Source organism: Haliotis asinina, chromosome 10 (assembly GCF_037392515.1).
Source record: "Haliotis asinina isolate JCU_RB_2024 chromosome 10, JCU_Hal_asi_v2, whole genome shotgun sequence".
In the NCBI taxonomy this organism is placed as follows: domain Eukaryota; kingdom Metazoa; phylum Mollusca; class Gastropoda; order Lepetellida; family Haliotidae; genus Haliotis; species Haliotis asinina.
The window spans coordinates 40,352,354-40,378,140 of NC_090289.1; the positions used below are offsets into that span (position 1 = coordinate 40,352,354).

General features: G+C 37.7%; 1 protein-coding gene across 2 annotated transcripts in view; it reads right to left on the reverse strand.

Annotated features, from left to right (window-relative positions):
- The window catches only part of LOC137297605 (mitogen-activated protein kinase kinase kinase 2-like), a 92,179-nt gene that overhangs the window by 22,821 nt on the left and 43,571 nt on the right, over window positions 1–25,787 (reverse strand). Inside the window, exon 1 of one of the 2 annotated variants that reach the window (XM_067829459.1) lies at window positions 12,939–13,589. The exons of the other annotated variant lie outside the window; for it this stretch is intronic. The gene's annotated coding sequence lies outside the window, so the exon portion shown is untranslated. Of the gene's footprint in view, window positions 1–12,938; window positions 13,590–25,787 lie in introns of those variants that run through there. 2 annotated transcript variants of the gene reach the window in all.

Consider the following 25,787-nt stretch of genomic DNA (forward strand, 5'->3'; position numbering starts at 1 on the left):
AGACCAAACAGCCAAGGCGCAGTGAAAAGATGATTGACCCAAATAAAATATATATTCATAGCAATCTCATTTTAACAACTAACAACCTCTTTCAGACAGTAATCTATTTCAATATTTACCTGATATCATATTCAAATATGAATTTTTCTGCAGGATGTATATTTTCGTTAAACATTATCTGACTGGGTTTTTTTTTTAAGCTTACAGCAGAGGAAGATATTGTGCTTGGTTATATTCTTCTGTAAATTTCACTGGAACAATATTTCAAGTGAGTGGATAAATAAAGTCTCATGTCACTCTGAGAAATATCAGGAATGTGTTTTACACATGAGTAGCTGTGTCGGCAATCAAACCTGGGTTTTTGGTATGATGAGCAAATGCTTTAACTGCTGAGCTACACCAAAGCTAAAGTGAGTTAATGGGCAGGTATTATCATTGTAGTTATTTATAGAATCCAAACAAGGTCAAAGTGAGATGGACACGTGCTTCAGTCAAACGATCATAGATTATACTTAGACACTGAATATATATATAATTTTGCAACAAATAAACTAATTTAATTTGAAACAGAGACTAGAAATTCAGAGTTCGAATCATGCGAAATCTAGACTTGCTTCATTTAGGGCTTTACCATTACAGGGAGGGCAAGTCAGAATGGAAAATAGTATGGTTCAGAGACTGTGAGACAAAAAAATGTTATTACAACAGTACAGATTTTCACAAAAGAACTGATAAATCAGCAAGCAAATGAGTAAAATTGATAGGAATTTGTAAAAAGAACTGCCATCATAGTTACACTGCAGGAACGTACTGGATTATGAGAGCTTTCCAATACAAGGGAAATACATATTTTAGTAAGACAGGAAACATTCAACATCATCAACACTGGTACACAATTGGCAACAAAAAGCTACTGCTGACACTTTTTATTTCTTTGAACCAAACAGTCAAATAGATCCATTTTGCTATTATCTGGGAAACTACTTCAAACAACTGTCACAACCAGTTGTCAGGAAAATCTCATTTCATTACCAGCATCAAGCAACAAGTCGTTTATCTGTGGGTCTACAAAACATTTAAACAAAATATTTCTTTAAAGTCATGCATACACCCTGACATACTACTTATTTAAGATTTTTTTTCAGAATAACAATTTTCCGAAATCAGATAAGACTTCAGCTAACGACAACATCAGAAAAACTATGGATATCAGGTAGCACCTTAAAAAGAATCAAAGTCACAATGCATGAAGAAGTAAATTAGTTTCACAGCCCTTGTCACATTTGCTGAATTTCAGTGTCCGATGTTAGCAGTGTTATGTTTCGGGAGTTAAGTTATGCGTCATTCAGGTTGAATCTGAATCACACACAGTGATGACTTCATATCCCAGCAGGACTGGAAACGGCATGTCTTGCGCAATCTGTCCATACACTGTATGTTACATGAGTTTTCACATCACATAAATCAAGTAACTTACACTCCCAACACCCATATCAAGTTGCGTCTAAATATCAGAAAATCAGTTGTGAATAACAGTTTTTAGTGTTTATCGCTTTATTTCAGCATGACCTTGGTTTGCTTTACATAGAAGGAAATTTTCAGTTTCCATAATACATAAGAAAAGCTAGTAACAAAATGTAAGGTCCCTAGAGTCCAAATACCTATCACGATGTTCCTAAAGTACAGACCTACACAAGGACGCCCAGTATGGTTGTCCGTGATGACAAATCACGTGCAAAAGTCAGCAATGATACTATGATGAATTTTTAAGGTGGTGAAAGATCTTCCACATCTGAATCCACCATGATAAAACTTCAGACTTTTTGGAAGATTAATGCTTTCAAAGGTGCAAAAACAACATGGGATCTTTTGTCACATTTCTGTTGTTTTTAAGGAACTGGTGAGTAATTTGTGTTTTTAAAGTTACTTTTTCGATATATGTCAGCCCAATACATGTACTTGTCATGGATGCTGTTACCTAGATGGTTCAGTTTGTAGTTTCTTTTTTGGGAACCGATCTTCACCAGGATCCAGTCAAGTAGAATAGTAGGGTGTTATGGGAACGTATCTCTACCGAGATCCAGTCAAGTAAAATAGTATGGTGTTTTGGGAACTTATCTCTACCAAGATCCAGTCATGTAGTGTAGTATGGTGTTATGGGAACGTATCTCTACCAAGATCCAGTCAGTAGAACAGTATGGTGTTATGGGAACGTATGTCTACTAGGATCCAGCACTGGGGAGTGGTACTACCAACCTTCAAGTCTGGGCTCAAAAAAAAAAGGCTGCCACTAAGAACTCTTGACTTATTATTCACTGAATACAAAGAATCCACACGATCTCCCATCATTGCTTACTGTCTGTCTACCTATTTGGTACTTGAACTTAATCTGGATAAAATTAACATGGTCCATTGATTCATTTTGCCTTAGCTGCACTAAGTTGACACTGGCATATATTTCAGCTTGACAATCAAGCCCTGTCTAACATATGGGCTATCCTCCACAAAGCAAGCTGAACAAGCTCTGTAAGGATTTATGAGAAGTAAACAGTCAGAGTACACTGATTGACAGGGGTTGTCAATGATCACTGGCAAACATACTACATGTACTCTGAACTCTTAAGTTCAAAGTATTTGTTTATGTCGGTGGTTGAATGTCACACTTTGCAATGTTCATGTTGTATGACAGAAGTAATTGTAAATAATTGCATCTGGGCCAGAAAAACCTGTGACTGATATCAAGAGTGAGCCACCCAGTTCCTATGCCATAGAAGCAAGTCGGATCTCTGACTCCATACAGCTGCCTTTCAGAACCAGTGTTGATATTATTACAGTGACTGAGTGAGTGAGTGAAATTTTACTTTTGACAGTATTCCAGCTTGATGAACGAATCGCTAGGCCTCATCACCATACCAGATATTATTACAGTGAGTGAGTGAGTGAGTGAGTGTGAGTGAATGAGTTGTTTTTATGCCACCTTAGCAATATTTCAGCACATATGGCAGTTTCAAGACAAAGGACACCAGAAATGGGCTTAACCCAATGTGCCCATGTTGGGAATTGAACCTGGATCTTAGCATAATGACCTAATAATTACCTACTAGGCTATCCAACCGACATGTGAGAAGGTGATTTCTATACTAGGCTACCCAACCAGCATTTAAGAAGGTGACTGCTATACCAGGCTACCCAACCGACATGTAAGAAGGTGACTGCTATACTAGGCTAACCAACCTACATATAAGAAGGTGATTGCTATACCAGACTAACCAACCTACATGTAAGAAGGTGATTGCTATACTAGGCTAATCAACCGACATATGACTGCTATTCTAGGCTAACCAACCTACATATAAGAAGGTGATTGCTATACTAGGCTAACCAACCGACATGTAAGAAGGTGATTGCTATACTAGGCTAATCAACCGACATATGACTGCTATTCTAGGCTAACCAACCGACATATAAGAAGGTGATTGCTATACCAGACTAACCACCTGACATATAAGAAGGTGATTGCTATACTAGGCTACCCAACCGACATGTAAGAAGGTGATTGCTATACCAGGCTACCCAACCGACATGTAAGAAGGTGATTGCTATACCAGGCTACCCAACCAACATGTTAGAAGGTGATAGCTATACCAGGCTAACCAACCGACATGTAAGAAAGTGATTGCTATACCAGTCAAACCAACCGACATGTAAGGAGGTGATTGTTATACCAGGCTATCCAACCAACATGTGAGAAGGTGATTGCTATACCAGGCTACCCAACCGACATGTGAGAAGGTGATTGCTATACCAGGCTACCCAACCAACATATAAGAAGGTGATTGCTATACCAGGCTACCCAACCGACATGTAAGAAGGTGATTGCTATACTAGGCTACCCATATGACATATAAGAAGGTGATTGCTATGGACTGTAATAGACACATGTGAGTGAGCGTGCCAATATACAGATAAAAAGCCATTTTGAAATGATGGCTAACTAAACATCAATATGTCTACATTCAATCATTTCATGAGCAACACCCAATTACTTCAAAAATTGATTATTTCCTGAAAAATTAAAACATCACAATGTTGGTCTTCCTAAATTTGCTAAACATGCTCAACAAGTATTGACTTATTATTCACATGGATTAAGCCATATGGAATGATTTGTATAACAAAATTGATCTGCTGTGTATCTGAATTTTTTTAAAAGTGCAAAGATATCAATTACTTTACAAGCTGCTGATTTTCTGACCTGACATAATAGCTGAAGATGTATTTGATATCAGAGGGGATAAATCAAATGCACACAACATCTAACATGTCAAAATGACATATACAAGGAAACAAACGCTGAAGTTGACGTCTTCTTCAATTCTACAAGTCATACATTTCCATAAATTGTTCCTGTACCTCTCTCTCAAACTGACTATTTAGCATTTGGTACTCTGAATAGGCCTTAATAACATATTAGTGTACATCAAATATTCCTAGTAATCACAGTTTTCAAAATTAACTGACCAATTGGAGCAAAATTTGTTCACATTTTTTAAATTTATTTTTTTGTTTCACTAAAACAACATAAATCTGAATCAATGTACTTATATATTGTGATCTCAGAATAAACTAAATTTCTAGCAACAACTATTATATTCTGCATTAAATAATTCTGATGTCACCTTTATCAAACTGAATTATCATACAGATATTGAAACTTATCTTTTACGAAGCACCTGTCACATTGTTAAGTATTTTTCTATACCTGTATCTATAGGTCACCAGGTGTTGCCAGCAGGTAAGCAGATGAGGTGTCAGATTGTGTCATTGTGTCTTCATAAGTGTAACACAATAGTGATATTCAACAGCAACATAATCCTTTTCCAGTTGATATGCTAACTAGCTGTTCCCAACATAGGATCTATATAAACAGCTGTATGTGTTGGTGAGTGTGTCTAAAGCCCCGTCATAACTTGTGTTTCAAGTTCCTGTGTTTAGAGTGAGTGAGTGAGTGAGTGAGTTTTATGCTGCTTCTAGCAGTATTCCTGGAATATGATGGGAACACCAGAAATGGGCTTCACATATTATCATACCTCACACATAAAAGTCATTTTCTGATTGGTTAAGCTTTCTTCTATTATTTCCAATGTACTCCATTTACAAGCGAGGTTCATTGCAATTTTCCCCACTGCCACTGGCAACTCATTCCGTACTTCATGGCAGTACTTCACTATCACATATAACACTGAACCATGCATGATGCATGGAAGTTACTGATGTTTTGCGAACACAAATTGATAGAAGTTAGATAACTCTAAATGTCTTTTTCTTGTGTTGTCTGCAAGATTGAGGTGTTCAGTAAGACATATATGTTGTTCACTGGTCCCTGGGGGGGCGCGCGATGGTTTGATGTACCCTCGATTCTTGTGTATGTTCCTTGAGGGCTGATTCCCACAGGTTCAAGGAACTTGAACAAACAAGGGTACATCAACGCATGCTTCTCTTGTGACTAGTGAACAAGTTATATTGTACCCATGTGGAGAATCAAACCAGGGTCTTCAGCATGACAAGTGAACACTAGGCTACCCCACCATCCACTCAACTGTCAGGATTTGACTTGACCAAAACTTATCAAATGCTTTCGAAATGATATTTCTTTGAAAACAGTTGCTCAAACAGTGCAAATTGATGTCCAAACCACAGTTGTATCAAATACAGTGCCACTGTATCACTATCTTGTGTTAGTGTTTATGTAAGCAACCATATGCATAGACATGTATTGACTGGCAGATAAACACAATTGTGTTCAACTCTGAGTTTGTGCTGAAGAAATCATCTGGTTCAAGAGAATTCCAATCATTATCATTCTTTGACAACCATTAGCTGATGGTGAAACGGGGCTGTTGTATTCAAAATAATCACTAGAAAATAACATCTTACATGTATGCATTGTATACAGAGTTCATCATCACGGAAACCACTACAACCAGTTAATCATTACAAAAATCACTACGGATAGTTTATTATGAAAGCCACTAGTCAGATTTTCATTATGAAAACTATAACAGCCAATTATTAAGAAACCTACAATAGACAGTTAGCAAGAAACCTAGGACAGTTGTCATCATGAAAGCAATTAGTCATTTATCACCATGAAAGGTTTTACAGTCACTTATCATCATGAAAGGAGTTACAGAACCTAATGACAAAGGCGATTTCTGTTCGTGTATCATCATGATATCTACCTCAGCCAGCTCCTTCAGGAGGCTGCGAACCTATTCAGCCAAATTTCCATTTGTGACATACTTCTGTCAATACAAGCATGTCTCAGAGAATCACTGTTGATTTCAGTCCATGGTACAAATCATGTTCACATGTAATGCTACCCCTGTCAGTGACATTTATGCATTCCGTGATATGCACTACCAGGCACATCTAAGTATGCTCCGCAAAGGTACACCTGTCTACCTGATGCATATAACATGCTAATGTCGTTAGGACAGGTAAGGCAAAAGGTGGGTGAAGAGATTTATGTCAGAAGTACATTTTCTGACAGTTATGACATGCATGAAGACAGCTGACGAGTCAGGAATACACAGTAGGTCAAACTGGCATGCACCATCTCTTGGGATGGTTTTCCGGATGTAATACATATATAGTATCAGGATTTTAAGTACTTTAAAATAATACTAGAATATGACCATACTGTGACCTCTTTAACACGACTACTCAAAGTGAAGGAGTTTAGTTTTACACCACTTCTAGCAATACTCCTGCAATATCACGGCGTGATACACCAGAAATGGGCTTCACATATTGTACCCATGTGTGGGATTGCACCCAAGTCTTTGGTGTGACAAGTGAATGCTTTCACAACCAGACTACTCCAACACCCCTGTTTACTTCAAGAATACATTGTTACTTTGTGAGACCAATCAGTTATAGCATGCCACTGCATGCATAAAGGAAAAATTAAGTATCCCTTGACTTGAACTGTTTTTGTTCAGTTGTTTTTTAACATTGAACTCTGCAAAATTTCAACTAAATGGAGGTGGTCTGTACATAATCAAGTCTGAACCACACAATCCAGTGATCAACATCATGACCATCGAAATGTGTAGCTGGGAACCGATGACATGTGTCAAAGAAGTCAGCAAGCCTGACCACCTGATCTCTTAGTCGACTCTCAGGACAAGCATGGATTACAGCAGATCATTCCTCGTCAGGATCTTTGGAGGTTCTCAATGTGAAACTATCCAAAAATCTCAACCAGGCACACATGACAATACTATGTCATACAGACCCTGAAGTAAATATATCCAAGAAAGCCCACGCGACTCTACAAAATATGGCAAGTCTAGACTTCTACAGCTTCAGTGTCTCCAAAAATGAAAAAAAGTCTCAAGAATCCTTTTCATATTATTTCATTTTTTCAACAAAGTACAGTTTTACTCTGTAATACATATTCATTTCAGGGACTAGTTGTTAGTCTAACGTGAGAAAAACAGAATTTGATGTATTGTGTCATTTTCACAAGCCTTTCAAAATTAAAGACATTTGTTAAAAACCTGATCAAGGAAAGAATAAAATGATGAGTTTTTTTCCAAATAATGCCAGGTTAACAACGTTCAAGGTAACACAAATACCATAACTCATATTAGTCACATAAAACCAACAAATACAAGTCCATACCAGTTTGTCAAAACTTATGATAGGAACAAATTGGAAAAGTGACCAATCAGAGCCCATAGATGACAACAAAACCACTCCCGCTTGACTGGACATCATCTTGTATGGTCAGTTGTGTTTATGTAGCCTTTCAGTACTGGTCTTCCAAAGGTCATACACCTTCCTACTAGTTCTACAAAGCTTTCCAGTTGATTGTATCTTTTCAATACACGTGTATTACAGTGAAGGAATTACATGTTTATGACTCTGACTTCAAAAATATGACAGCTAACACTGAACCATTATGCCATATGTTTGTCATCAGATTAGTTTCCACAGTAACAAGTAGATAATAAATGTGTTCGTCAAGATATATTCCAGATGGTATTTATATATATTTATTGATATATTGACCGCAACTAGCACCATTGTCTGTTCATACCCATGCATATGTTGATAGAGATTTCAGATCCACAGAGATTTGTATGGATGTCAAAATAATAATACTTCAGAAAAAAGAAAAAAGCATTCTCTACATGCGAAACCCTTTCTAAACGTACAAACCCCTCTTTTCACATCCAAACCCCTTTATTTACATGTGAAACACTTTTTTTTTATAAGACCCTTTCTTAACATGCAAAACACTTTCTTCACATAAAAACCCTTTCTTCACATATAAAACTCTTCATTCACCTACAAAAACCCTTATTTACTCAAAATCCTTTCTTAACATGGAAAATCCTTTCTTTACATACAAAACCCTCTTTTTACATACAAAACCCTTCCTTCACATACAAAAACCTTTCTTTCCATGCACAACCCTGGTATTGCAGCAATATTTGTAATGCAGCCATATTTGTGGGTAACTTGCTTCAAAAGATTTTCATTAAAAGTGAGTGGCGTTGCCTTTTTGTAAACTAAATTTTAACTACATGTGAGTTGCAATTCATGAAGTAATTTTTGTCATAGATGTGTATTACATTCATGAACATTTGGTTTGTTTGTTGTTTAATGCTGTTCTCAACAATATTAAATCTATATGATGTCATTCTTTAAATAAGCAATTCTGAAACAGACAAACCAGTGATCAGCATCATGAGCATCAATCTAAAAAATTGGGATTCCATTAGTTGTCTCTTAGAACAAGACCCATGAAGCTGACCTTCAGTTACCCAAGCTTGTCATAAGAGGCAACTAACAGGATCACATGGTCGGTCAGACTCACTGACAGATGTCATTATATGCAAACTGCATAGATAAATGCTCAAGCTGTTTATCACTGGATTCTCTGGTCTAGACGTGATTATATACAGACCGCCACCATATAGCTGGAAAATTGCTGAGCATGACGAAAAACTATTTTCACTCTCAACAAACATGACTTGCAGAAGATCAGTTTTAACCCAGATCTTCATGTGTCTCTCTGAGCTTATATTATAAGTTCGGGTACAGTACCATAAACCAGGGTCCCGTTCTTCTAAGCAACCATAGTGCTTCGACAATCGTAAGTCTATGTTTAAGTATAGGACATAAGGTCATCTCAGGACTACGATCACTTTGGGGAACTGGAAACATACTCAGGGCAATTCATGGCATTGAACCCCACAGCTTTTGGAACTTCCATGACATGTATCTCGACACACTAAATCATAAAACCTTTCAAGACTGGATCAAAAGTGACCCTATGACATTACAGAATTGCTAAATTGAAAGAGTCACTGTGTTGATGAATAGTTTTCTACAGTGTATATGAGAGTGTATGATCAAGTTATCACGCCTCCTTTAACATGTTTTCAAAAGAAGAACCAATAATGAGCTTCAAGCATTATTACCATGCTGGGAGGTGAACACGAGAAGAACAAATACTTCAAATACTCATCTAATCCTATGGCCCACCTTCAAAATAGGAAATCACATATCATATTTGTTCTAATACAATCGTAATTTTATTCAGCAGACATAAATTCAGTCGTGCGACATTTATTTAAGGGTTGGGACCTGCATTTGAATAAAAGATCTACCTCATACATCTTGATCATAAAATCTATTTCAATGACGTCAAAAGGGAAAATAAAATAAACGAAATTTCACAGTGTTAATGTCATACAAGGCAACAACTTACACAAACTCTTTCACAAGCAGTGACTCATATTAAATTATGCATTGAAACAGTATAACATTAACATTGGCAAACATATTCCAATCTACCCATGTGCACAAATGAGCACACTTAAAGTAACAAGGAAATCACACAAATGTGACGATCAGTCTAGTGGAGAAAAAAGTGAACTAAGGCAGCCAGTCATCACTAAGATATGCCGCAGTATAAATCTGACATCTTTAAAGTGCTAACCGGGACAACACTGTCACAATAATGACCAACACACTTGAAATTCTTATCTACTTGAAATTCGAGGATTGACATTGCCCATTGTACTTTTCATTCACTCAGATTCACAGCTCATGCAGTTATCTCTGACTGATTGAAAGCTTATCAATAAAATCTGTGGGTTCACATTCCACACAGACACTTTACATGATAGTTTGTCCCTCCACGGTTACGAAACATTCTCGAGACAGCTAGGAAGAGGTTCCATGTAATGTATTCAGCTAACAATGACACCTATAAATTCAACAGCGGCTGAAGACGCGGACACATCTGATATATTTGCATGAAGTTTTTATCTTCACCTGACAAAAGAGTGAAAAGTGAGTGAATGCAGCATAAATGTTGTCAAAGAATAGTTCTACGTTATGCAAAACTTAAAAAAGTGTTACTAAACGCGACTCACTTGCTTCTTAAACTAGATTCATACCCATCTGTCTGAAACAACGAACTATTGAGGATCCCTGTGTGAGTGAGTTTAAGCAATATAGTAGTAATATCACAGGGGGATAACACCAAAAATTGGCTGCACACATTGCACCCATGTTGGGAATTGGGAATTTAACTCTGGTCTCCGGTGTGACAAGTGACCGATTTAACCACAAGGCTCCCGATGCTGTATATTTAAACTGAAATGTGTATAACTACAGTAAAACGACTGAAAATGAGTGGTCCTGCTTTTTCTATGATTTGTAGTTTACTGTATAACGTGTCAATGTGTAAATAGTGAGTAAGAAATGTTTTAAGCCAGTTTTAGCAATATTCCAGCAACATCACTGTGGGGGACACCAGAAATGAGCTTCACACATTGTACCCATGTGGGAATGGGAAATCGAACTGGCGTCTTAAGCATGATGAGCGGGTGCTTTCACCACTAGACTACACCACTGCCCCCCATTGTAAATATACATAAATGATATTGTGATCAATGAAGTCATTATGACATGACATCTTACATTTCACCAAATAATCACACAATACAAATCCAATGCTGGACAATGAGCATATAATCAGTCAACCCTGTGACGATATCATGAGCATTGAAAACATAAAAGAGGTTCAATGACATGTATTCACAGAATCAGTAGATCTGCACAAAAACATTCAATAGCAAGGCAAGGACCAGAGTCCTGAAATCGAACTATGTTGACTTTGAGCACAAACCATGCCCAATCAATATAAAGAGGATATTATATTCGTGCCCACGTCATACTATGTTTACGACACGAGTGCCTAACTGTTGGTATTTCCCGAGTGAGATCAAGGGATATACCAACATTTGGGAACAAGTGTTGTAAAAATAGCATGTCATGGGCATGAATATAATATTGTTTATTACCGAAGTCTGTTAAATTGAGGAAAATAAACCTAAATCTACTTTCAAACATCGGCTGACTACCCACCGTTGCCGCATATAGAACCCAACCTGACTGAAGGATCGTGACGTCATGGTATTGTGACATCACGTCACCATGATAAAGTGATATTTTGCCCTAGGATATAGATTGATTATCGTAGATAATATTATTACTTCTATAGGAATATTTAAACATTTTCACTGTGAAAGTACTATCTTGTATGAATTGTTCAGGTTAAAATGTATTGATCCAACAACCAATGTAGCTCTCCTTGAATATTCAAAACACCTTGCTGCCTGTTTGAATATGTTGTCACTTCTCACCTTTCTTTTCAGTATATACCCCCTTGTTTATTTCAAGTCATGGTTCTTTCTTCTCTATTTATTTATATTATCTAACCTTAAATACACATGCCATCCTCATGCCTTACAACATAGTCACCACAAAGACTCCCTTTTGCATTTCTATCACTTGAGCTACATCTGAAAAAATTATTTGTGTAACAAAAACCCAAACAAATTTGTTTCATCTTGAATTATGATCTACACACAGAATAAACAAATTTTAAAATCTTTTGATTTCAAATTTTCTTTAAATGAAGAAACCAATCAAACTTATCATCCAAAATGGAAACTTGAAACATTCATGTTACAGATATCGAATCAAAGAAACTTTATTTCTTTACTTGTGATAACCCAATTTCCTATCTCACTACTCACAGGCAATGTGCTATCTTCCTAACTGCTATTTATAACCAACATTTCACGATGAAAATGTGATCCAATTGGCAAGCATTCAGCTTACTATAACTATAATTTAGGAAACTTCACATAAATAAAATAATGTTTCAGGATGATCATGTTATTAAATCCCATTCATCAATAACTTGAATATGTGTCCACAACAGTAACTATTCATCTGATCTCCATGTCAAGCTGATTGTTTGAATCCACTAGGTGACTATCTCTTCTTGATAGTTACCTGGTGATGACGGTATTGCCATCCCTTAACGAGATGCGCAATACAGGTGGCAAAACACCACCATTCTGGGTCACATCTTCAGGTAAACAAGTGAGGCTTTTAAAGCCAAAAGGTCATAGCGATCTTTTTCAGTCATCCTTTAGCTGTGCTGAACATATTTTCTCTGCAGATTATTCTATATACTGTGATGACAGAAAACAAACACAATAAAAAGTTTGTCACAGTATCCAACAAACATGCCACCTTGGTACTTCCATGAATATTGGTGCCTGTACTGAATATAGTTTCCATGCTTGAACTTATATATCCATCAGATTTTGATAATTAACTAAATAATAAAAATCATTAGAAAGTTGATGTGTTTACACTTTCCAGGGACTAATTTTCAGTAGTTTGCAAACTCTGGCTGTGTCTGACAACTGTTGACAGTTCACTAATGACCCATACTCACATTGTTATGATATGTCATAATAAGTCATAATCAATTATTTATTCTAACTGTTCATGTATTAATCGTGATACTTAACCATGTTTGTATTCCATCTTACCAATGATGTTGAGGCCATCTGACGAAAGAAGATCCAACACAATGCAGCAATTGTTCCTAACCTTGTCCTGTGTGAATCATGCTAACAACATATCTGTCACTGAATATCCTCAGAAACTGTCAGACATCCTCTTCATCTAACACACCACAACACAACATGTGGCAGAAATCAAAGTGCCGTCTGCTCCAACGTCTACAAACTCCACACACCGCCTGCTGCTCCAAATTTGCAGACAGTTCATGCTACTACCAAGACCCAGTCCTACAGAAGCAATTACAGATTCACAAAGTTAATCCACACAGCCAGCAACACGGAATAGCAAACAGATGAACAATCTCTGTCTGCAATGTCATACAGCAATCTATACACAAGAACCAGGCTACAGATAGGAAACACGGATAGGTAGACTATATCTTCCAGAGTTTCTGTAACTCAATCTTCTCCGCATATATCCTGTTGGGGTTGTTTACAACACAAGCAGCTCTACTCCCGACGAGACATCCAAACTCAGAACACATCCAAATTTAAGACAGTCTTATCACTGTTAGACCATAGAGGCAAACTCACATACACCTACACCTTCTCATAGTAATATTTCAGCTTCACCATAAACCTGGAGGTGCCCTGTTTTCTACAATTTGTCCTCGGGATCCCCAACACTATGGGACATGACTAGTCGATTGGTCGGTTGCTAAAAATAGCTTACTGCGAAGAAACATTTGTCACATGAAAACCGTGGTATGTTTAAGCGTAGTCTACAGGCTAGATATCTGGGAAGTCACCTGTGAACACAAGTAGCTATTACATTTAGTACCTGTCGCTTGATCTCATACCATTTAACACAAGGCTTTCAGTGAGGTAGACCATGCGTGTAGCTATTTATGACATGAGAAGGACTTTTCAGCTACGCTTGATACTCATTCAGGGAAAAGTTTCAGTTTATATGTATGGTCACGTTTATATTAACAATCATCACGGTAATTCTGAACATCATTGTCTCACTAGAGATACATGCTATGGTTAAATGATAAATTGCATTTTATTTATTCAGATCTATGTACTGTAAAATCCATATACAATTTAACTATCAGATTCTTCCATTAATGCCTTGTTAATATCCTTTAAAGAGCTTGTCAGTAAAATATGATTTAAATTTCATGACAAATGTACACAGCTGCTGTAAAGTTATCTTCAGTCAAAGGATTGGAATTAACTGGAATTTAGAGTGAGTGTGTGCATGAGTGTGTGAAATTTCAAGGACCACTGAGCTATCAGACTGACAAAAAATCTCTGAATACATCTCGGACTTACATAAAAAGATATAAACCTATTTTTCACTATTTCGGCTAACCATTGTTAGTGGATTATTGCTAACAATCAATAGCAACTGTACAGTAAATGCTTGCTGGCAGTGAATAAAGTCCAGTAACTACCCAGCTTTGAGTGAGTGAGTGAGTGAGTGAGTGAGTGAGTTTTACTCCCCTTTAAGCAATATTTCATTAACATCATGCAGGATGACATCAGAAATAGCCTTCACACACCGTACCTAAATGGGAAATCAAACACAGGTCTTCATTGTGCTGAACATACACTTTAACCTTAAACCTACTCCCACCCCTTGGCACAGTAAAAAAACTCCAATAAACAGCATAACTTAAATGCTTCACAACCTACAATACATACACACTCTTAACTAAACAATCCAGATCAATCTATCCTTAGTAGACACCTAGACAATCGTGTCTGTTTCCATTAATCCACTCGAACTAATGTCTTGGCTTGCCAACAACAGACATGATGAAGTCAAGGTGATGGTAAAATGTATATGTTCAAGGTATCACTGACGGCAGTATAAATGAGATATCACCGAGAGACATTCCCTCAGGGCTGGTATCAAGACTGGCTTTGTGAATCGCTCTTATCTGATCCCTGTCGCATAGACAAATATATATTGTCAATGGATGGCTGATTCTCATGCCAAGAGTTATTCTTTAGCAGTAGACACATTGCATAACATATATAGTCAGTCTCATTAATTTGACCTCCATTTATCCAACAATCGGCTTTATCCAACACTTTTGTTGATAACAAATCGACTAAGTCTAAATTATTTAGTCCGACATCCTCGTCATCCGACAATTTGCTGTGCAACGGATGTTGTTGGATTTACGAGACATGACAGTACAAGTAAACTATATTTTTAATTACAATATGTTTAATAACATTTTCAAATAATGATATACTATGCTTTAGATTTGCAAGGAATACAATTTGAGCTGAATATGATATTTTTCATGAATACAGGGTAACAAGTGTGAATATTTCCTCATGAATACTTTATGTCTAATACCTAAGAAATTCAAATAACTAAGATGTATTGTAATTGTTTGGTTGAAACATTACAATGACAACGCACTACAATGTACCCATCTGATGAAAAACTCAGGCCTTTAGAAACAAGGCAGCATGTCAACTAACAGACTGAGGGCTAAGGGTGGCCTCCATTATCACCTTCATCTAGTCTAAAGGTTCATCTATCACCTACTCCCAGGTAAAGAATAGTATAATAATACAATAATAATTATAATTAATTATAATTATTATAATAATATTAAATTAGAATAAATTAATAATAATTATAATAATTAGAATATAAAAAAAATAATAATAATTTCCCAAAATAATTATGGCAAAAACACAGCTAAGCAATTAGGACTGTTACCAATTTGGGACTAACAGACAAGTGGCAGTGCCTATCCTAGCCTGTCTCCCAGTTCAGGAGCAATGTTATGTTCCTTTCTGCCTTGCTCTCACCTGCAATGCTGAAGCTCTAAATGTAGACTCGCACTTAAACTCTGAATATGATTTTTTATACATATTTAAAGACTAATCATTAGTCTATGCCTATCCCTACTAGAGAAATGAATGATGAGCACAGGTTTTCAGCTGAGACGTTTACCAGTTTGAAATTTGGACTCTGTAGAACTCCAAAACAGCAAATCCTAGACCAAGTAAGTGACAAAACTCTGCACATTAAACAATAGCAGCAAAGGTCTGATTCAAGTCCTTGACAATCTGATTCATCCACTGTTTAAATGATTATATTTGTGTCCAAGGAATTATCAGAACACTTGCCCGCACCTTAATAACAACTATCAGAAATTTATGTGAGCACTCATTATTAGGTTTAGATGCTTAAAATTTGTCAAACAACATTTTTTTTTTTCAATGTGTCTGAATATCAGATCAAAGCCATGTAGTTGTTGCATCACAGTTCAATCTAATAAACATCCCAAGCAACACGTTTTGTCCTGAAATTTACTTAAATGACCATTGAAACTTGGGTGAAAAGGATGTGTGCACCCCTTCGTTCTCAAAAAGCTGTATGCGCCCCTGCAAAGCTAAAAGTGTTCTTAAAGAAATAATTGTTACTCTTATAAGCTAATAGCAACAATCATCCCTGACAAAGAACACAACCCTGGCTGTTGCTATTCATTACCAATGACATCATAGCTATAAAAAGGAATCGAATAATGTACAGTTGCTATAATGCTCATGTAATTCATGTATGAACTGAAAGACGCACATAACAATAAAATACCCACTATATGTAATAAAAAACTTTACAGCATGTACATGTCATTGTAACTTATTGAGCCCAAATATGCACTGTTGAGTCAATGGTGTATAGGGTTTATCCAAAACATCTGTGCACTATTCTGTCAGAGAATATACATTCTGTATTCAGCTCTGTTGAATGAGGTGCACCTCTTTGGGATTGAGTTCTGATGGGAAAATCGGTTTCTTTCAGCTCATACCCCACTGTTCAGAGATCAGCATAATGGGATAGCAATCTACAGTGCCACTGAAAAAAGAAAAAGTGTCCATTTTAAATCTAAATGTTTAGAGCGTGAGAAACTAACCTAACTTTTTTATTATACGCAGTGTCTCCACATTGTTAGGCATACTTTTTTAAAAAAAGCAATACATTTCAGATCTAAGAGTGGTCAATCTTGAATTTTAGGCTGATTTGACATTTGCATTTTGACATCTAAATTCTGTCAGAATGCATTTCCTCCCAATGTAACCATTCTCCCGAGGAACATCCAGAACAGGGAAGCAACAAATTCACACACTTAAAATCCAATTTACTGTCTGTTTGGTAGCCATTTTGAAAAACATACTTGTAAACCCCCATCAACTGACGAAGGGGCAAATTCAGGTCGGTTTAGAAGACCTGATTTTTATTCAGTTCCATCATGCCATAATTAACGTTATTGCAAACAAAAGCAAAAGCACCCTGTGGAAGCATGCACGACGCATGCACGCAAGCACGCAAGCACGCAAGCACAGAGAGAGCAATTTGACCTATTTGTATTTCAAGGTAGGAAGGTCACGTGGACCTATAAATCCTTGTATATATTCCCATAGAACATGTGGAGCATATCAAGATAAACACCTGCAACCTCACATGAATTTGAAAGAAACCTACAAAGCAGTTTTTATTAAAATATGTTTGCCATATTTCCTCAGGCAAACAACATCTCCCCACGAGTCTTGCAGGGTTGTACTTTGGTAGCCCTTAGAGCATCTACATTACTTACTACTGTTCTTGTTGACTATGTCCTTATCAAATATATGTTAATTTGAGTGCTGGATTTCCCTTCAATAGATGTGTCTATTTCAACACTGACAACTCTTATCTCTTCATAAGAACGTGTTTGTTCATAGCTTATCTGACCTATTTCCTGATAAGATGATTAGCTTATAGCAGACTGTATTTATATCAATTGGATATCTGGGACAAGCAATTAGTTTACAAGGGCAGTTGCTACAGTGAGTGTGGTTTAACACAATTTTAACAGAATTCCAGTCACATCACATCACATCACATCACATCACATCACATCATTTCAATGTAGAAGGAAAGCCCTGAAGTGATGCATGACTCTGCTATGTACTTCCTTAGTGACCAAGTGAGCAACTTTGGTTTAACGCCACTTTAAGCAATATTCCATTAATATCAAGATGAGGGACACCAGAAATGGGCTTCACACATTAACCCATGTGAGGAATTGAACCTGGGTCTTCAGTGTGATGCACAAACACTCAAACCACTCAACTACCCCAGCATTCCACCCCCTTGGTGAAACTCACAAGTATGGATACACTGATGACAAACATGGACCCTTAATATATGCAAAGCCAGATTCAAACTGACAGCCCTGGCTTGGGAACCCTTTTCAGCATTGCTGTGGCACTAAGAACATTATCAATTGATTCATCAAAGCAATCCAAACCAAATCTTCAATTTAACAAGAAAGCATGGCAGCTATACCACTACCCATGGTGAGACTGATAAGTATTCAGGAGACGGGGGACGTCACTTCTCAAATGAAGTTATACCAACAAACTTCTTTGTTATTTGCCTCAAAAATAAATTCCACATTCAACAACCTGGACTATGAAGACAGATCTGCAAAACTCTGTAATTTGCTCCCTAAATTGTGCATGCATTCAGCATTTCAAATTGATGGGGTCATGACACTAATCCTCTCAAATAAAGAAAAGAGTGAATGAGAGTTTTACACTACTTTCAGCAATGTTCCAGTTATATCATGGCAGGAGACACCAGCTATGGGCTTCACACATTGTACCCGCACAGGGAATCAAATCTGAATGTTTGGCATGATGAGCAAACCCCTTAACCACTAAGCTAGTCCTCTGCCCCTAGAGAAAAGATTTCCCATCATTCAATATGGAATTCATAATCCACATCTTTCTCCTTGACTCCAAGTCCAACCCCATCACTGACTCCAAGTCCATTCCCCTCCCTTACTCCAAGTCCAAACCCCTCCCTAAATCCTAGTCAGTCCCCTTCACTGTCTCAAACCCCCTTCCTGACTGCAACACTCTTCACTGATTCCAAGTCTAAATGTCTAAGGCCCTCTCTGACTCCAAGTCCAACCATCTCTCCAACTCGAAGTCTAACATCCACATCAGTCCCACCCTCATTTTTTTCTCATATCTTACTCTTTCAACTTAAAAACAATGTATCACTGCTAACTGATGTGACATCATATCAATCTCGTATCCATGCATATCCTGTTGCTGTCAGACATGGACTTGATCTGAACTGTGAGACAATGGATGTCTCACACGATTTCCTGCCTCCACTAAGACATAGGTCTCTTGCCAAACCAATCTGAGGACAGGTCACTCTAAATGACACAGGTTGTGTCTAAACTGATGCATCATTCTCAGTCACCTGCACTCTCTCACCTTTACAGTCATCTCATGCAATCTGTCAATCAACTTATATTGACAAGTACCTACATTTTAACTGTCAGAGTTTAGTAAACAAAGAAACCTGTCGCAAATGATCATGCTTTTGTTGAACTATTTCGATTAAAATTGTCAATATGCTAATCACTCATAGGGTTTTCCTTGCTTGCCATAAGAGGCGAAGAGTACTTGTTGTAAGAGGTGACTAACGGGATCAAGCGATCAGGCTCACTGACTTGGTGACACATGTCATCGGTTCCCAATTGGGCAGATCGATGCTCATGCTGTTGATCACTGCACTGTCTGGTCCAGATTCAGTTCACTCACAGGTTTTTTCTTGATTCTTTAGTGACGACATATTTCAAAAGGGTCCATATGTTACAGGGTAAAAAAAACATTTACAAAAATATTCTTGAAAAATATCTTACACAAACATTTCATGAACAACTATGCCTATTGCCTATTTTATATACATTGCAATTTGCCACACAGGGTGAAAGTGAGTGACTTTACTTTCACGCGGCACTCAAAAATATTCTAACCATATGGTGGTGGTCTGCAGATCATCGAGTCTCGTCCAGACAATTCAGTGATCTACTGCATGGGCAGCAATCTTCACAATTGGACTACGATCATGGGCGTTAATGAAGTCGGAGAGAATGACCACTTGATCCAGTTAGTCGCCTGTTAGTACTAACATGGGTTACTGGAGATCGATTCTAACTCAGATATTAGCGGGTTTCCAACACAGACCACCTCTGACAAGGCTAAAATGGATGTGGGAAATATTTTGGAGTTTTGAATAAAATTAATAAAACTGATTTTATGAGTCAGTTCTGATGTGCAGTGACCACACAGAGTAAGTATAAAGTCTAACAGCAGATATAACTTTGTACACTGGGACAGATGTGGTACCTCGCCTTTAGCAATATTCCAGCTACATGGCGGCAGTGATGTACATCATGAGCACTAATTTACATAATTGGGATACAATGTCAAGTGTAGACTACAACTGTGAGTCTAACCATGTCATAAAGTCAGTCAGCTCGTACGATAAGGATGAGTTGCTGAAAATCAATTTCAACCCCGATCGTAACTGGCTCTCATAAGCAGATTTCAGACATCCATTCACGTAAATATCGATGGTTGTAGACTTACTATAATAATAATAATAAACATAAAATCTGAAAAAAAAAGTCAACATGCAATCCTAATTCAAGTTTTCAAACTTGAAAAAAAGTTACATTTATTCTTAAGAAAACACAACCAAGCCATATCCACTCCAATATGAAGTGTCTTAAATAGTAACCTCAGATGTACGTCCCTTTACGACCTCTCACAATCAGCATACTTCATATCTATCGTTCCCACAATTCCAACACAATTGCCGCTGACACCTTTGACAGAGGTACAGATGTGAGGTGTTGATCATTCTTCCCCATGCCATGCATCACTGGAGGGAAACACCTGACTCCCAGTCCACAATGGAGCTAACAATAGACTGTCAGACACCTACATCCTCTACAGCCAGGTGGAGTTTGTACTTAGTGCCTGCACAGAGCTCTGTCCTTGATACACATGCTCTGTTTGTTTATAGTTTGTTTGTTGTTTCATGCATCACTACAACACAAAATTCTAGCTATACAGTGGCAGTTACAACCGATCAAGTTCATGAGTGACTAACATCATGAGCATCGATCTATGCATTTGGGATACGCTGATGTGTCAACCAAGTCAGTGAGTCTGATGTGTTAGCATAGGTTGCTGGAGTCCAATTCTAAGCAAGGTCAGGAAAAGTACAGGGAGTTAAAGGGAGAGCTGGACAAGTTAAAAAAACAACATATGCCAATAGAGTCATCAGGACAGATCACATTTTTGGACAAATAGAGACAGCTAGCCACTTGGGGACCTACTAGACCACTCAAACAGACTAATCAGCAGCCTAATAGACCACTCTGGCACCTAACACACCAAATATGGTCCTAACATCCTTTTTACAACTAACAGACCACTCTGTGATTGATTGAACAAACCTGTCAGGGTCTTTAACAGATGACTCACAGCTATATAGACCATTCTGAGTTGGAACAGACCATTAATCAGGTAGAAATAGACCCTTTAAGGACTTGACAGATAACACCTGACCTTAGATCATTTAAACCTTTAAAGAGCACATGGGGACCAATTGTGATGCAACAGTTGGGGACCTAATGAGTCACTCATGACCTAAGACCAATCACAGATCATAAGCCATCTGGAACTTCAGACCATTCTGATATCAAACACCCCACTGACAGACCTCAGACCATTAAACAAGCTGTTTTCACCCTGTATTGTAAACTGTAGCAGACATGAAATGCCCGTGCCAGAAAAACATGTCACGTGTCATGTCGGCCTACAGGCAACCTACGGGCAAAGAACACGGCCATTGATAATTCATGCCTCAGTACATTTAAGGTATTGTAGGCCATCAACATGTCTTACATCAAAACTTTTTCACACATTTCCACCTACAGTTGAATGCCATCCCAACAAAAGATTCACAGCCACACACCAAGGATGTACTTCACTCCTGTGGCCAATGACAATATGAGGAAACTTTCTGAATGACTAACACCAGCAACAAAAGATAATGATTCATTCATAATGAAATGACATAGTACAGTTGACCTGCATCTGGCCTTTACATGCTTCAGTGTCTGTGAGTCTTATGCTAAATCCATGAAACATTACAATGTGTTCACTGGCAAATGGGTGGTGGTGGTGGTGGTGGTGGGGAGGTAACATGGGTTGATGTACCCTTGATGTTTGCTGATGTTCCCCAAGTCTGAAGGGCAAGGGGAACATAAACATCAACAGTACATCAATCCATGAGCCCAAGAGACCAGTGAACAATGCATTTATCTTACCGAACACCTCAATGTTAATTTTGAGCTGTTTGAAACATAGGCATCGGGCTGTACACTTCAGTCAACCTGTATCAATTAAACGATTCGATTGCTGTTATTCCTTCAGGTAGTGTCTTAGTAAAGTCGTCACAGAGAAACTGACCCTCTTAATATTCACAGTGACTTCATTTGAACGTTTTGTCAAAAATGTTTTCATTGGAATGCAAGGTAAATCTTTTCATAGCCATTGCTACATTTTGTAAACGAAACAAGAAAAAAAGATTAAGAGCTATCTCCCTTCCATTGATTTGTTGACGCAAAACATCAGCAAATTTCCATGCATCATATATGAATCAATGTTATTTGAGATAATGAAGTACTACCATGAAGTACCAAATGAGTTGCCATTGGCAGCTGGGTACATTGCAACATACCTCGCTTGTACGTGTGGTACACTGATAACAACAGAAGGGTGTTTAACCTATCAAAAAAAGACATTTATGTGTGAGGTAACATAAATTAATTTGACGACAATGAATGACTCCATTAAAATTTAAAAGAAACAATTAGAACTGGTACAGACAAAACATCCTGGAAGCCAAATATTTTATCATAAACATTTAATCAAATTGAGCTGTTTCCTTACAGTCTGATAATGTAGTTTGCGTAATCAGACACTTATTTTTAAAGCTCTTCTGTCACTTTGTTACAAAAGCATGGTTTCACATTGTCCCCTGAGAGAGGTAAGGTTCATTAAGATCCCATCAGGTCCCTTCAAAGAAGCAGCTGGAACTAAACCTCGTCAGGTTAATGTCCCATGGACCATTTAAGACACTTCCCTCCTCTTTTAAGTGGTAATGAGACAGCTACCCTTTTATTCAACTATGATATTTCCTAACCACGTGAAAACACAAATGTGAGAAAAGAAATGGCCACTCCACAGTCATCAGATCTCGTCTAATGAGCGTCCATGGTTCTAATATTACTGTTAGCAGTTGTTTGGAATGTCATCTATTTGATATGGGGACATGGTGAGCGAGGAGCATTACATGCCATATTTAGCCCTCTAGCAAGGTGAGGTGACAGAGTTTAACGTCACGACAACATCACGTCAAGGTTATTGCTTTAGCAAAAGGTGACGATGACTGCATGTGTGATACAGCTGCTTGCATTACTCTCAACAACTGCTGTTATTATACTGTTATCCCACGGACATATGTTGGATATCATCCTACTCAGACACATGCTGACTAGGACTTGTTTTATCCTTAATGCCGAGTGTGAGCCAGTGTGACCAGAATTACGTATTATGGTATGTAATTGCCTGGAAATCAAACCATTGACCTCTCATTTTCCAGGTAGTTAATGCATGCATTACACCATTACATACAGAGATGGTCTACAGGTTTGTGGGTACGGGCGCAAGTGAAGGTTTAAGTGGAGTGTATGAAATAAGAATTTTTTTTTAAAAAATTCCAAAAGTTACCAGGTAACAGACTGTCAGGCAGGTTCTATTTCATATATGGTGTATGTCTGGGTATGGGTATGGATGCGGGTGTGGGTGTGGGTGTGGGTGTGGGTGTGGGTGTAGGTGTGGGTGTGAGAGCAGGTGAGGGTGTGGGTGTAGGTGTGGGTGTGAGAGCAGGTGAGGGTGTGGGTGTGGGTGAGGGTGTGAGTGCAGGTGAAGGTGTCGATGAGTGGTATAGGATGGTTGAGAAACATGTCATCATATCCCAAATCAATGACCATGATGATGATCACTGGATTGTCTGGTTCAAACTTGATTATTTACAGGCTGCCACTATATAGCTGGGGTGTAACTAAATGTAGCATTAAACAACAAATAAAATATGATACTCATAAAACAGCTTCTAAAATACATAGACTATTCAAAACTGTTTATTAACTGTCTGGGTACATCGATTCTGAAATACTTCAAAACCAACACTAATCAACACTCCTCACTGCATCAGACTTGTATACATATATGTAATATCCCAGGTAGGATACATACATGTGTTAAAATGGAATGGTTTGAAAAGACCTCTACTTGATGAGGTAAGCTGTGAGATACTTTGGTAGCTCTGCACAGCAAAGAGGCAATAAAAGATATCTTTCTCCACTCAGACAGCTCTCTGAGATTCATAAAACCAAATCACAGATACTGATCGGCAGAACTAACTCCAACAAATAAACAAGCCTTGTTCGGACTCCCAATAAGAAGAGCACCATAAACACGCTAAAGCAACACAAAATTATTGTTCCAATTACTAGAACTTTCAGTTCTCTTTGAAGGTTTTTGCCACTTCTAATTGGGATCAAACTGAATCATGACTTCAACAGCAAATTCATTTTCACAATTACGAACTATTTCACAAAAATATTTAAAGTTCAGGAAATATTAAAAATAGCATGCTTGTGTCCCTTTTCTACAAGGCCAGTCGCATGTTAAATCCCAGCCACAAGAAAGTTCTATTTATACTGAAATCGGAGCTGGTCCTATTTCAGATGTGTTTTTATACCCTCTCTGTTTCAAACCTTCAACAAACCCAGATGTCTTTTACAGCCAAATTTCCTTACAAGACATAACAGTGTGGCCAACTCAAGTTCTTCTAGCTCTTTTATCACTAGCCTAAACTGCCTATTTTTTCGATAAAAGTTTAGTTTCAAAGGCAGATTTGTATTGAGGTAATAAAGTTGGAAGTTTTATTCCTTAAATAGCTCAAATGACATTGCCAGGTGAATCCGATGTGAAAACACTTTCAAGCATTTTTTATCATAAGTGGTTAACAGAAAAAATTGACTCATTTACATAAATCAAACAATAAAATATCCCAGCATAGTATCTCTGTGTTGTTTGAGAAAGCACTTACTGATCAATTGGTGACTTATAATTACGATAATCATTACACTGGTTTGAGCTTTTGTAGAGAGTGTTTTTGGTTTTACACTGCTTTTAGCAAGATTCCAGCAATGCAGGGATGGGAACAGGTGAAAGTGATTTCAGCAGAGACTCAGATGGGGATCTGTGGGCTGCAGGCCTCCAACAGGGTCCAGAGTCTACTGATTTGCATTTAAATCTGTAGATTGATGGAAAGTTGCCATCCTTGCAGCAATATCATGGCAAGGGACACCAGCAATGTTGTGAATAGAACCCAGGTCTTTGGTGTTACTAGCGAATGCTTTGACTACTAACCTACCCCACTGCCACAGAGCTTTTGTAAAGTATGACTTTACCAATGACTCAGACCACTGAATTTTAGTTCCTAATGACCATAGTTTACTTTAGGCATTAAGTGGTTTAGACCAAAAAAACACTTCTTTTATCAGTGCCCATTAGAAGTTTGTTTGCTATATACTTATGTAACAGTATTTAAAGATAGCACTTTCTGAACTGTAATACCGTCTACATTTCTCCACCAAAATACAATATTACAAGAATACAATGCAGGCTACCCTGACCTTCAAATACGTTTTTAATTTCAACTTACATATAACACAGCTAAAGCCATTTCACCTAAAATGAGGCACTTTCAGTATTTTCCTAGCAGAAAGGCTGTTTCCATAAGAATCCTGTTTAAGCTTGAGGTCAGGATTCCTTTCACTCAACCTTAATGGGTTCAAGAAAGCGAAGCTTTGGTTTGCAAGCACTAACAAAACCCTCTTGTGTAGATCA